We start from the raw sequence: 13,753 nt of genomic DNA, 5'->3' as shown, positions 1-13,753 counted from the left end.
GTGGCCAGCACCATCTCCTTCCGAGTGCCTCTTCAGCCATCAGTGTTGGGTCTCACATAAGACTTTATAGTCTAATAGAAGCAGCATAGGGTAGTGGTTAAAAGCGTGGACTCTGGCACCATGCTGCCTGAAATAATGAAGGTATAAAGAAGACAGAGAACATCTATATTTTGACAGACAGCAATTGTATACAGACAATACTAAAACAGGCTGCATGGCACATAAAGAAAAAACAAGAGTTTTGCCACTTGCTTTGACTGTGGAGAGGTGGAAGTAAGAACTCCCACAGAGATTCTGCACCCACAGGGAACAACTTGCTTCCAATGAGCCCACACAGCAGAAGCAGGGCTCAGATGCAGTGAGAGGAGCAGGGTCTGAGGAAAGAGCCCCAAACACAGTGCTTGAAGCCAGTTGGCCCCACCTTGAGCTTTGTCATTCGATGACTCAGCAAATTGTTTCTATCCTCAAATCAAAATAATAGGCTAGGTGTTAGAGGAATGTGCCATGTATACAGAAATACTTTATTCTTTTTCTAGAGTGCGCCAAGGTCACTACTCATGGTTTATATGCTCCTTTTTCCTTGTATGGCCTATAAGAGACATCTAAGGGTTATGAGAATTGGCTTTATCAATAACATAATGTGTGTAAAACTACCTATCTTTCTTTTATTTTTGAATAAAATATTCACAGGGCCATATGTAATAAAGCCAGGAGCTCAAAAAATGCAAAAGGGCCAGACAGAAAACATATATAGTTTTTATAAAGAAAAAATCAGTTAAGTTGCATAATCACAAATTGACCAAGCACATGTGTTCTTTCAGGTAGCTGTCCATTCCAAGAGAAAAAAATTCAATTGGCATATATGTGTCAGACACGAGCTGCTTAGTAAGATTGCTTATAAATTAAAAAGTAGAAGTTTTTGGGCACCTGGGTGGCTCAGTTCGTTAAGCGACTGCCTTCGGCTCAGGTCATGATCCTGGAGTCCCTGGATCGAGTCCCGCATCCGGCTCCCTGCTCGGCAGGGAGTCTGCTTCTCCCTCTGACCCTCCCCCCTCTCATGTGCTCTCTCTCTCTCTGATTCTCTCTGTCTCAAATAAATAAATAAAATCTTTATAAAAAAAGAAGTTTTTAAAGAACTCAGAACTTTTCATTACATGGCAGGAAAATTACTTTCTCTTAAATACATAATTGTTAAATTTTTATACCCTTCAATGATTGAAATGCAAATATATTTTTCAAAATTACTTTTAAACCTTATAGAAATGTTCATTTTGAATGCCCCATGAGGTTATATTCTGTCATATTTAGTCTAACAATATTACTTTGGTGTACATATTGTTTGGATAATTATAAATACTCAAGAGAAGGTTTTGAAAAATTACTTGCTCAAGAATTATCTAAAAGGGCATGAGGACTTTTCAAAAAGAGGGTTTACACAGATTGAGTCTTCCCTTAAAAAAATATAAGTGCAAAAAAGTTGTAAAGTGTGTGTGTCTGGAGGGTCACCTGGGTGGCTCAGTCAGTTGAGCTTCTGCCTTCGGCTCAGGTCATGATTCCAGGGTCCTGGGATCAAGCCCCACGTTGGGTTCCCTGCTCAGCCGAGAGTCCTTTTCCCTCTTCCTCTGCCCCTTCTCCTGCTTGTGCTTTCTCTCTCTCTCTCTCTCTCTGAAATAAAAAAAAATAAACAAAATCTTAAAAAAAGTTGTGTGTATTTGGAAATACAAAGCTCATTCAAGTTACAAAGACATAGTAATTTGAAGATTTCATTCCAGTTTCGTCCTGAGGTTGGATTTAAAACAACACAAGGTAAGTGGAGTCGTCCTTACCATGCTCATTAATTATTTTGATGATCACAAGAACTTAGGATGAAGACAAGTCTATCTACTCTAAATTTGTTATTCATTCATTTAACAAGTACATATTAAGGCCCTACTCTGTGCAAAACCCAGGGACACATGCTTTATTTAAACAGAGTAAAATCGAAGGACTAATGAAAGCTTTCCTGAGAAATATTTATTTCTTTATAATTTTTCTCAGTGCACCTAAAACTTCCTTGTTTCTTAGGCTATAAATAAAGGGGTTGAGCAGGGGGATGATAATCGTGTAGAACAGTGAATACATTTTATCCTGATATTGATCTGGGCCAGACCCAGGATGCACATACATGAAGAAGAGACTGCCATAGAACAAGGAAACAGAGAGCAGGTGGGCGCTGCACGTGGAGAAGGCTTTGCTCCTGCCCTTTTCAGATTTCTTTGTCAGGATGGCAGAGGACACGGGTATAAGACGCTATGATGGTCATAAAAGTAAAAGCTTGAATAAAAGCAGCAAAAATAAAAAGTACCAATGCATTAATAGATGGGTCAGTGCAAGAAATTGTATATAGTGGCAAAATTTCACAGTAGAAATGGTGTATTATATTGGACCTGCAGAAGGTTAATCTAAATAATAATCCTACATGAATTGTGGGATGCAGAAAACCAATTACATAAGACAAACTTATCAACCAAGTACAGAGCCTGTTGGACATCACCCCTGGATAAAGCAAGGGGTTGCATATGGCTACATAGCGGTCAGAGGCCATCACTACCAGGAGGAAACACTCTGTGGTGGCACTGGAACCAAAAATATAAAATTGGGTGATGCACTCAAAGTGGGATATCATATGATTCTCAGATAAAAAATTCATTAGCATCTTGGGAGTCACAGAGGATGAGGAACAAGCACCTGCAAAGGCCAAACTGCCAAGGAATAAGTACATGGGGGTGTGAAGATGGGGGTCTTTCCAGATGAGAAAAATCAGTCCGAGGTTGCCCACCATGGTGGTGAGGTAGATGACCAAGAACACCAGGAACAGGGAGACCTGCAGCCCTGGACGATCTGTAAGTCCTGTGAGAACAAACTCAGTCACCTGCGTCTTGTTTGCCTCCATCATATGCACTCGGGCTGATCACTGCCCTGAGAGAATGGGTAAAGGAAAAAAACAATCAAAGGTCATGAAAACTGGTTTGGGATGGTAATATCTGTTCCCTATTTCAGATGTCAGTTTCTCAGCAAATAGGAAGGTACAGGGGTTTCTCTTTTTTAGAAATATACTTGAGTATTAAGTATATAATAAATAATTTTGAGAAAGATTTTTTAAAAAGGCCTTTAAGATTATATATTTAAAATTAAATATATTAACAGCGAAATGTTTTCCAGAATTAAGAATAAAAAATACATTTTATATGAAAATCTGTAAAAGCAGCAGTGCTTCAGTTTCAAAAGTGTTATCTTCTTTCTCAGAAAATTTTGTGCATCTTTTCTATTGAATGAAAAATGGGCTCTCTCTCTGATATAAGCAATATACATCATTCAATCCTTTTAAGACATTAATACGTTGAGTAATAAGAGAGCAAAATAAATATTCTATTACTATTTTACTGTCCATTATCATTATTATTTGATTATATATTCATCAAAATCACCCCAAATTCCTAATCAAGTCTTTTGATTATATATTGCATATATATATATATGCAATGCCACTCCAAATTTTTAACTAATTATTTTTAAATATCCCCAATAAACTCTCATACATGAACATAATAATTCATTCAGTCAACAAATTTTTATAGTAGTACCTCCTAAGTTAAAGCACTGTCATTCTTAGCTCATAGAACCTCTATCTGGTATTACACTCAGGATGATAAAATACCCCTCTTTTAAGAGGAGTGAAGAAACAAAGACTCTACTGTCTTATTTGCAGGTTTGGGAAGGATCTAAGGACTGTCATTTTCAGGCCAAATAAGACAATTACCATCCTGTTAACTGAGAATGTGTTTTAATATTTCAGAGGCACAAATTCTAAAATGATTGTAAGGCTTTTTCTTTTCCTGCCCTTTTTGAGATTGCAAGTGGGACCATCAAAGTCAGGGTGGAATGAAACTTTACAAATGGCACCACAGTTGGAAAAATAACCAGTGTTTTGAAAAGGTGGATTCAGTTTAAATAGTAAAAATTATAAATTCTGTTTAAAAGGCAAATCAAATGAGAAAAGATGAAACATAGTAATAGGCAATGGCTAACATAAAGACAGTCAAGGCAGATAAGAGCCCCAAACAACAAATGGATCCATGAGTTTTATAAGCCTGGGAAGCAAGTGAGAAGGCTGGGTCCTGTGGAAACCCAAGAGAAAAAACCTCAGTCCTCATCAGCACAATGCATTTCATCAATGACAAATTATGCACAAGTCTGAACATAAAATATGTTTTGTGTATTCAAATCCCTCTCTTAGTATCTAAAGCAGGGTCTACCCATTTACAAACAGCTGATTAAGTATATAACCATTCAAGGGAATATTTACCAGTCTTGGATTCACAGCTCCCAGGCTTTTATGACAAGACTAGTCAAGTGGGTGTCATTCCAACAATACGTTTTCTATAGCCTAGTCACCAATTCTGTACAGAAGTGAAGATTTCATTCCCCAAATCTGTGCTGACCTGAAACATTTCCCTAAAGTGCCTGCTTGATAATTCAAAGGTAGGAAACAAACAAAATTGAGGGAATACAGGGTTTGTGAAAAATTTAGTTCTAATGAGAATAATGTTTGAACAATAAAATACATATGGAAGAATTGGAGTATGTTCTATAAAAAGGCACCTGGAGTTTTTTTTCCCCTGTAAAAGAGAAGCTATTTTGAGTAGAACTATTCTCCATCTTCTCTTGAAATAGGAAAAGAGAAAATTTGTTTGAGAATTACATTAAACATGAAGAAACCCCTGCTGAGAGGCTGGTCACCTTGGCATTAATCATCGAGTAAGCACGCTGCTGTCAAGTCACTGCAAGTCCCATATTATCCCTTACAACAGTGAGTTGTGCCTCTCAATAGTTGTGGTGAACTTTTTCTTTTTTTTTGCATATTTCCAGCAAAGTATTATCTTAAAGAAGATCCAAATTGAAGGGGAAGTCATAGACTCCCTTAAAAAGCCCCATAACTCTCTGATTCTTAACAGTCAGAAATCTTCCTCATTCTGTTTGTGTTCCAATGTAAATTAAATGCCAGAATGAATTTTAATTTTCAAAGACACAAAAAATACTAAATAGATTGTTTCCACAATTCATTATCCTGGCAAAAAAAATAAAAAGTTAATAAAATTGTAAGAAAATTTCAGAGGCTTTGAATCTCAGTTCTACTTCTAAATTACCACATGATTATTAGCTTTATGACCCTTGTTTTGAGGTTCTCCTCTAAAGCACTGGATTTCCTCAGGTACATTTCCACGACAGCCTGTGTGACTATTTCTCCTCTCTGCTACTTAGTAGGTATCATGACATGGTGGTGAAGTACACAGTGCTATAACTGATTTGCATGAGTTCAATTCTTCATTCTACAAATATATAGCTTTATATCCAAAAGTTTTCAGAGGAAATAAACATAATGTTTATTTATCCATTTAATTCAGGATGCTCCATTTGAAAGGTAAATCATCTGAAAAATATTTTTTACGAATTTTGATAGCTCATGAAAACTCTTTACTAAAATGACACTTCCTATCATTTTTCATGGAAAGAATAATTGTAATAAAATAAAGCACTGCATTCTCACCCAATTCTTGTAAGAAGATGCAGAGATGCCATAAAATATAAATTTTCATGAAGAACTCTTAAGATACAAGAACAAAAATGTCAAAGACAACTATTTGTCTCATGTTATGTTTCCTCGAAGAATGCAGTTTGGAAGGAAAGATATTTATTTCTTCCCATCCTCAAACCGTTTATGAAGAGAATGTTGAAACTCCCTCAATACCACCAAAAGATTCCCTGTAGAATGAAGTCAATCTACTGGGCATTATAGACTAATCAACAAATCACTTACAACATTCTTTAATAACTATTATTTTTGTAGCTTATTTCTTTCTTCTGCAAACAAAAGCACTACAGGTTAATAGTAGGAAAAAATTGAAAATGTAAAAAATGTAAAAAAGCAAACAAATTGAAAAGAGAAAAGAAAAAAGAAAACAAATTGCTATAATTTCACTAATCACCAATAAATATAGTTAACTTTTTAGTATATATTTCTCCTATCATTTACCCATATATGTGGCTATATTTATGTATACTTTATTATACGTAATTAATATATATTTATATTTACATAATATATAAACATTTTATACATACATATAAAAATAAAATTATGGCACTGCTGTACATAATTTTTCATAAACTATTTTTTATTTAAGTATAGCTGACATACAATATTATATTGGTTTCAAGTGTACAACATAGTGGTTTGACATTTATATAAGTTATGAAATGATCACCATATCAATATAGTTAACATCTGTAATCATATATAGTTATTACAATATTATTGACTATATTCCCTATGCTGTACTTTACATCTCCATGACTCATTTATTTTATAACTGGAAATTTGTGGCTCTTAATCACTACCGATTTTGCCCATCCCCCCAATCCTTTTCCTCTGGCAAATACCAGTTTGTTCTCTGTATTTATGAGTCTGTTCTTGTTTTGTTTGTTTGTTTTGTTTTTTAGATTTCACATATAAGTAAAATCATACAGGATTTGTCTTTCTCTGTTAGACTTATTTCACTTAGCATAATACTCTCTGGGTTCACCCATATGTACAAATAGCAAGATTTCATTCTTTTTGTGGCTGAATAATATTCCATTGTAGTATGTGTGTGTTTGCATGTGTGTATCTATATATATAGATATACACACATACATATATATATATATATCACATCTTTATCCATTCAGCTATTGATGGACACTTAAATTGCTTTCATATCTTGGCTATTGTAAATAATGCTGAACATAAGGGTGTATATATCTTTTTGAATTAGTGTTTTCATTTTCTTTGAGTAAATATTCGGAAGTGTAACTACTGAATTGTATGGTTCTTCTACTTTTAACTTTTTGAGGAAACTCCATACTGTTTTCCACAGTGGCTGCACCAGTTTGCATTCCCACCAACAGTGCATGAGGGCTCCCTTTTCTCCACATCTTCACCAACACTTGTTATTTCTTGTGTTATTGATTTTAGCCATTCTGACAGGTATGAGGTAATATCTCATTGTGATTTTGATTTGCATTTCCCTAAGGCTTAGCATTGTTGAGTATATTTTCATGTATCTATTCACCATCTCTATGTTTTCTTTGGGAAAAATGTCTATTCAGGTACTCTGCCCATTTTTTAATCAGTTTGTTTGGGGTTTTTTTTTGATGTTGAGTTGTATGAGTTCTTTATATATATTGGATATTAATTTCCTATCAGATATATCATTTGAAAATATCTTCTCCCATTAAGTAGATTGCCTTTTTGTTTTGCTGATGATTTCTTTTGCTGTGCAAAAGCTTTTCAGGTTGACATAGATACAGATGCTTATTTTTGCTTTTGTTGCTCTTGCGTAAAGAGGCAGAACCAAAAAATTGTTAAGACCAATGTCCAAAACATTACTGCCCATGTTTCTCTTAGGAGATTTATGGTTTCAAATCTTACATTTAAGTTTTTAATCTATTTTAAGTTTGGTTTTGTATATAGTGTAAGAAAGTGGTCCAATTCCATTCTTTTGCATGTAACTGTCCAGTTTTACCAGCTCCTTAACTGAAAAGATTGTCTTTTCCCCACTGTAGATTCTTGGTTCCTTTTCGTAGATTAATTGACTATGTAAGTATGGGTTTATTTCCGGGTTCTCCATTGTGTTCCTTTGGTCTATATGTCTATTTTTATGCCAGTGCCATACTGTTTGGATTACTATAGTTTTATAATATATTTTGAGGGGTGCCTGGGTGGCTCTGACTCTTGATTTTGGCTTAGGTCATGATCTCACAGTCCTGGGATAAAGCCCCAAGTTAGGCTCCATGCTGGGCAGGGCGTGCAGCCTGCTTACGATTCTCTCTCTCTCCCTCTGCCCATCCCCCTGCATGTGTGTGCACACTTGCTCACTCTCTCTCCCTCTCTCTCAAAAATAAAATAAAATACAACAAAATAAGAATATAATATATCTTGAAATCTGGGAATGTAATATCTCCAACTTTGTTCTTTCTCAAGATTGCTCTATTTGGAGTCTTTTTTGATTCTATACAAATGTTAGGATTATTTATTCTCGTGGAAAATGCCATTACTATTTTGATAGGGATTGCATTGAATCGATAGATTGTTTTCAGTAGTATGGACATTTTAACAAATATTAATTCTTTCAATCTATGAGCATGGTTTATCTTTCCATTTATTTGTATCGTCATTAATTTCTTTTAATAATGTCTTCTAGTTTTCAGAATACAGGTTTTTCAACTCCTTGGTTAAATTTATTCCTAGGTATTTATTCATTTTGACTCAATTATAAATGGAATTGTTTTCTTAATTTCTTTTTCTGATGTTCATTACGAGTGTAAAGAAATGTAATAGATTTCTGTATATTAATTTTGTATCCTGCAATTTTAATTAATTAATTTATTTGTTCTAAATATTTTTGGTGGAATCTTAAGGATTTTCTATATATAATATCCTTTCATTTGCAAATAGTAACAGTTTTGCTTCTTTCCCAATTTGGGTGCTTTTTATTTCTTTTTCTTGTTTGGTTTATAAGGTAAATTTTCCTATTAAGAAAAAAGAAGAATTCAAAATCTAAAATGATGGTCACGGATGGTTGAGCAATTTTAGTGCTTTGTCTCTCAAAATGTGACCAAAACCCCATCTGCATCAGAATCTCCTGGGATGCTTCTGAATAATGCAGAACCTCAAGCCCACCAATGATCTACTGAATCTAATACCTATGGACTCATGTACACTGAAGTTTAAGAATGAAAACCTCATATGAAAATCTTTGTACCATTGGCTTCTCTTTTGTTTAACTGGCCAGTTATAAATGTTAAATAGAGGCTATTCACTCCAACTGTATAAATTAGGTAATTAGTGTATGCTTTTAATAGCTCAACTGATATTCAATGAATTTATTTGTTATACTACGTTATAATGAAGACAAAAAATGAGAACTGTTCCTCATAAATAAAATCTGCTGAAATATGAGACTCTTAGAAGGCAAGAAAAATATTTCTTAGAAAAGAATTCCAGTTAAGTTTTTGTGAACTGCCTGTAGATGCATAGCCTTTCACCCCAAACTGATTATCTGATGACATATTGAAAGAAATTAGTGTCATCTGTAACTTTTTCATGAATGCAATTGTTTTTAGACAGCAAACTCCAGGTCCAATTCACTACCATGGAGACAATTGTGTTGGAACTCCAAAAACAATAAAAGAATATTCACATGGGGTGAAATGGTAATGCTATGTATAAATCTTACGTCATTGTATTTAAAACAACTAAGGTCATATCTTTCCTTTATCAGGCATTTATTTATTTCAGCACTTACCATATATCACAGCCTATGCTCTGTGGCTTCATGCATATCCAACTCACAATCACGGGTGGTTACTAAAAATAGTAATAGGCTTGCTACATGGTCATAAAGAAGTTCAGGAATTGAAATGATAATGACTGAGAATTTTCCCCAAATTAATGTCAGACACCAACCCACAGATCTAGGAAGCACAGAAAATACCAAGCAGAATAAATTCTATAAAACTATACCTAAGCATACCATTTTCAAACTCTATAAAATCAAAGATAAAGTTCCAGAAGAAGCCAGAGGAAAGAACACCTCACCTACAGAGGAACAAAGAGAAGAATTACATCTATATAGTTTAGTTAAACTATTCCATAATATCAATGTTTTGGCATTTATTTGGCTTTGAACTGATTATAGCCCCTTCTGCAAGTACATGACCTAGATAATAGCCCACATAGTCACAAATGTAAGTTCCTGTTTGACTTCCCCAATACTCCTGGTGATAAACAGTCTCTCCTGCTTCCCAGCTACTTCTTGTGCACTCCTTAGATAAGACCCCCGCTGGGCTTACCAAAACCCCAATATTTTTTATTTGAATTGACCAATCCAGCCTTATGTTGGGGACCCCAGAAACACTTTAACCAAAGACCTCAATAAAAACATATGCAACAGGTCCCTTTGCTTGCACTCTGCCTGTACCTTTCCTTGATATCCTTGTGTGGGCCCTCAAAGCATGTTGTGTACTCCAGGAACTGTGAGTAATAAACTTTTCTATCTCACTTTCCCTTGTGGTCTTTTTGACCAGTGGCTCACCATCCAGCACCCCACATAAGGCTCTACTTAACAAATGTTCATTTAACAAAATTACAACAATCCAACTTCTCAAAAAACCATGTAAGGAATGAGTATGGAGTGAAACATTTTAAGGGTTGAGAGAAAAAAAACACCAATCCGTACCCTGCAAAATATCCTTCAAATGTAAAAGAGAAACAAAAATTGAAGGAATTTATTCCCAGTTGACCTGCCTTATAAGAAATGTTAAAGAAGTTCTGGGGCACCTGGGTGGCTCAGCCGTTAAGCGTCTGCCTTCGGCTCAGGTCGTGATTCCAGGGTCCTGGGATCGAGCCCCGCATCGGGCTCCCTGCTCCGCGGGAGGCCTGCTTCTCCCTCTCCCACTCCCCCCTGCTTGTGTTCCCTCTCTCACTGTCTCTCTCTCTGTCAAATAAATAAAATCTTTAAAAAAAAAAAAAAAAAAAAAAAAAAAAAAAAAAAAAAGAAATGTTAAAGAAGTTCTTTAGAGAGAGGGAAATGATATAGGTCAGAAACTCATATCTACATAAAATAAAGAAAAGGATCAAAGAAGGAATAGGTGAAGGAAGATAAAAACTTCTATTTTTCTTATACATAATTGATCTAACAGACAATAGTGTATTCAAAATAAAATAACCAAAAATGTATTTGATTATGTATGCTTATGTATATATCATATATGTATTTCGTATGTATATGAAGTGGATGACAACAATTATACAGGGATGAGAGGCAGGAATAAGGATTATTTTGTGATTATAAGATACTCATACCACCCATGAAGTGGTATAATGTTACTTGAAAGTGGACTTGGATTAGTTGTAAATGTATATTGCAAACTCTAGGGCAACCACTGAGAAGTTTTTTTTAAAAAGGAAGTATAACCAATAAGCTAAGAAGAATGGTTGGAATCATATAAAATGCTCAATTAAAACCACAAAAGCCAGAAAAAGAATGGGTGACAAAAGTGGGAATAACAATGGCAACAAATAGAAAACAGTTAATGACATGGTAGATTTTTTTTTATTTTCATTCCAGCATAGTTAACATACAGTGTTATATTACTTTCTGGTGTACAATATAGTGATTCAACAGTTCTGTACATTTCTCAGTGCTCATCATAATAAATATACTCATAATCCCCTTCACTTGTTTCATGAATTCCCCCACCCATCTCCCTTCTGGTAACCATTTGTTTGTTCTCTATACTTAAGAGTCTGTTTTTTGGTTTGTCTTTTCTTTTCTTTGTTCATTTGTTTTGTTTCCTAGATTCTACATGTGAGTGAAACCATGTGATATTTGTCTTTCTCTGATTTACTTATTTCATTTAGCATTATACCCTCTAGACCCATCTATGTTGCTGCAAATGGCAAGATTTCATTCTTTTATGGCTGAGTAATATTGTACTCTACCTATCATCTATCTATCTATGCTGCTCCAGTTTGCATTCCTACCAACAGTGCACAAGTGTTCCTTTTCTCCATATCCTCACCAGCACGTTTTGTTTCTTGTTTTTTTTTTTTTATTTTATTCATTCTGACAGATACGAAATATCTCATTTTGGTTTTGATTTGCATTTCCCTAATGATGATTGATGTTGAGCATCTTTTCATGGGCCTGTTGGTCATCTGTATGTCTTCTTTGGAGAAATAGCTCTTCATGTCTTCTGCCTATTTTTAATTGGATTATTTGTTTTTTTGGTGTTAAGTTGTATACATTCTTTATATATTTTGGATACTAACCCTTTATTGAACATGTCTTTTACAAATATCTTCTCCCATTCAATAGGTTGTCTTTTAGTTGTTAATTTTTTCCTTTGTTCTGCAGAAGCTTTTTATTTTGATGCAGTCCAATAGTTCATTTTTGTTTTTGTTTCCCTTGCCTAAGGAGATATCTAGAAAAATGTTGCTACAGCAGATGTCAGAGAAATTATTGCCTGTGCTCTCTTCTGGAGTTTTTATGGCTTTAGGTCTCATTTAAGTCTTTAACCCATTTTGAAGTTTATTTTTGTGTATGGTGTAAGACGGTAATCCAATTTCATTCTTTCACATGTAGCTGTCCAGTTTTTTCCACACCATTTGTTGAAGAGACTGTCTTTTTCCCATTGCATATTCTTGCTTCCTTTGTTTAAGATTAATTGACTATATAATCATGGGTTTATTTCTGGGCTCTCTATTCTATTCTACTGATCTGTCTATTTCTGTGCCAGTACCATAGTGTTTTGATTACTATAGCTTTGTAGTATATCTTGAAATCTGGGATTATGGTACCTCCAGTTTTGTTCTTTTTCAAGAGTGCTTTGGCTATTTGGGGTCTTTTGTGGTTCCAATGAAATTTTAGGATTATTTGTTCTAGTTCTGTGAAAAATGCTTTTGATTGCTTTGATTAGAATGGATATTTTAACAATATTTGTTCTTCCAATTCATGAGAATGGAATATCTTTCCATTTGTTCATGTCATCCTCAATTTCTTTCATCAGTGTTTTATGGTTTTCAGATACTGGTCTTTCACCTCTTTGGTTAAGTTTATTTCTAGGTATTTTATTATTTTTGATGCAATTGTAAATGGGATCATTTTCTTAATATCTTTTTTGCTTTTTTGGGTTTTGAGTTTGAGAAGTTTTTTATAGATCTTGGATATCAGCCTTTTATCTGCAGTGTCATTTGCAAATATTTTCTCCCATTCCGTGGGTTGCGTCTTTGTTTTGTTGACTGTTTCCTTTGCTGTGCAGAAGCTTTTTATCTTGATGAAGTCCCAAAAGTTCACTTTCACTTTTGTTTCCCTTGCCTTTGGAGACGTGTCTTGAAAGAAGTTGCTATGGCCGATGTCGAAGAAGTTACTGCCTATGTTCTCCTCTAGGACTTTGATGGTCCCCTGTTTCACATTGAGGTCTTTCATCCATTTAGAGTTATCTTTGTGTATGGTGTAGTGAATGGTTGAGTTTCATTCTTCTGTATATAGTTGTCCAATTTCCCAGCACCATTTGTTGAAGAGTCTGTCTTTTTTCCATTGGAGACTTTTTCCTGCTTTGTTGAAGATTAGTTGACCATAAAGTTGAGGGTCCATATCTGGGTTCTCTATTCTGTTCCATTGGAAAAATGGGCAGAAGACATGAACAGACACTTTTCAAAAGAAGACATACAAATGGCTAACAGATACATGAAAAAAATGTTCATCATCACTAGCCATCAGGGAAATTCAAATCAAAACCACATTGAGATACCACCTTACACGGTTAGATGGCAAAAATTGACAAGGCAAGAAACAACAAATGTTGGAGAGGTTGTGGAGAAAGGGGAACCCTCTTACACTCTTGGTGGGAATGCAAGTTGGTATAGCCACTTTAGAAAACAGTGTGGAGATTCCTCAAAAAGTTACAAATACAACTACCCTATGACCCAGCAATTGCTCTACTGGGTATTTACCCCAAAGATACAGATGTAGTGAAAAGAAGGGCCACATGCACCCCAATGTTCATAGCAGCAATGTCCACAATAACCAAACTGTGGAAAGAGCCGAGATGCCCTTCAACAGGTGAATGGATAAAGAAGATGTGGTCCATATATACAATGGAATATTAC

At 34.9% G+C, this 13,753-nt stretch overlaps 1 pseudogene; it reads right to left on the bottom strand.

Moving 5' to 3' along the window:
- Positions 1 to 2,013: 2,013 nt before the first annotated feature.
- LOC110578429 lies at positions 2,014 to 2,935 on the bottom strand (annotated as a pseudogene).
- Between the last annotated feature and the right edge of the window lie 10,818 nt (positions 2,936 to 13,753).

This window comes from Neomonachus schauinslandi, chromosome 1, assembly GCF_002201575.2.
Source record: "Neomonachus schauinslandi chromosome 1, ASM220157v2, whole genome shotgun sequence".
Classification (NCBI taxonomy): Eukaryota; Metazoa; Chordata; class Mammalia; order Carnivora; family Phocidae; genus Neomonachus; species Neomonachus schauinslandi.
The sequence above is the reverse complement of the archived record's forward strand: the minus strand, read 5'-3'. Positions and strand labels throughout refer to the sequence as shown.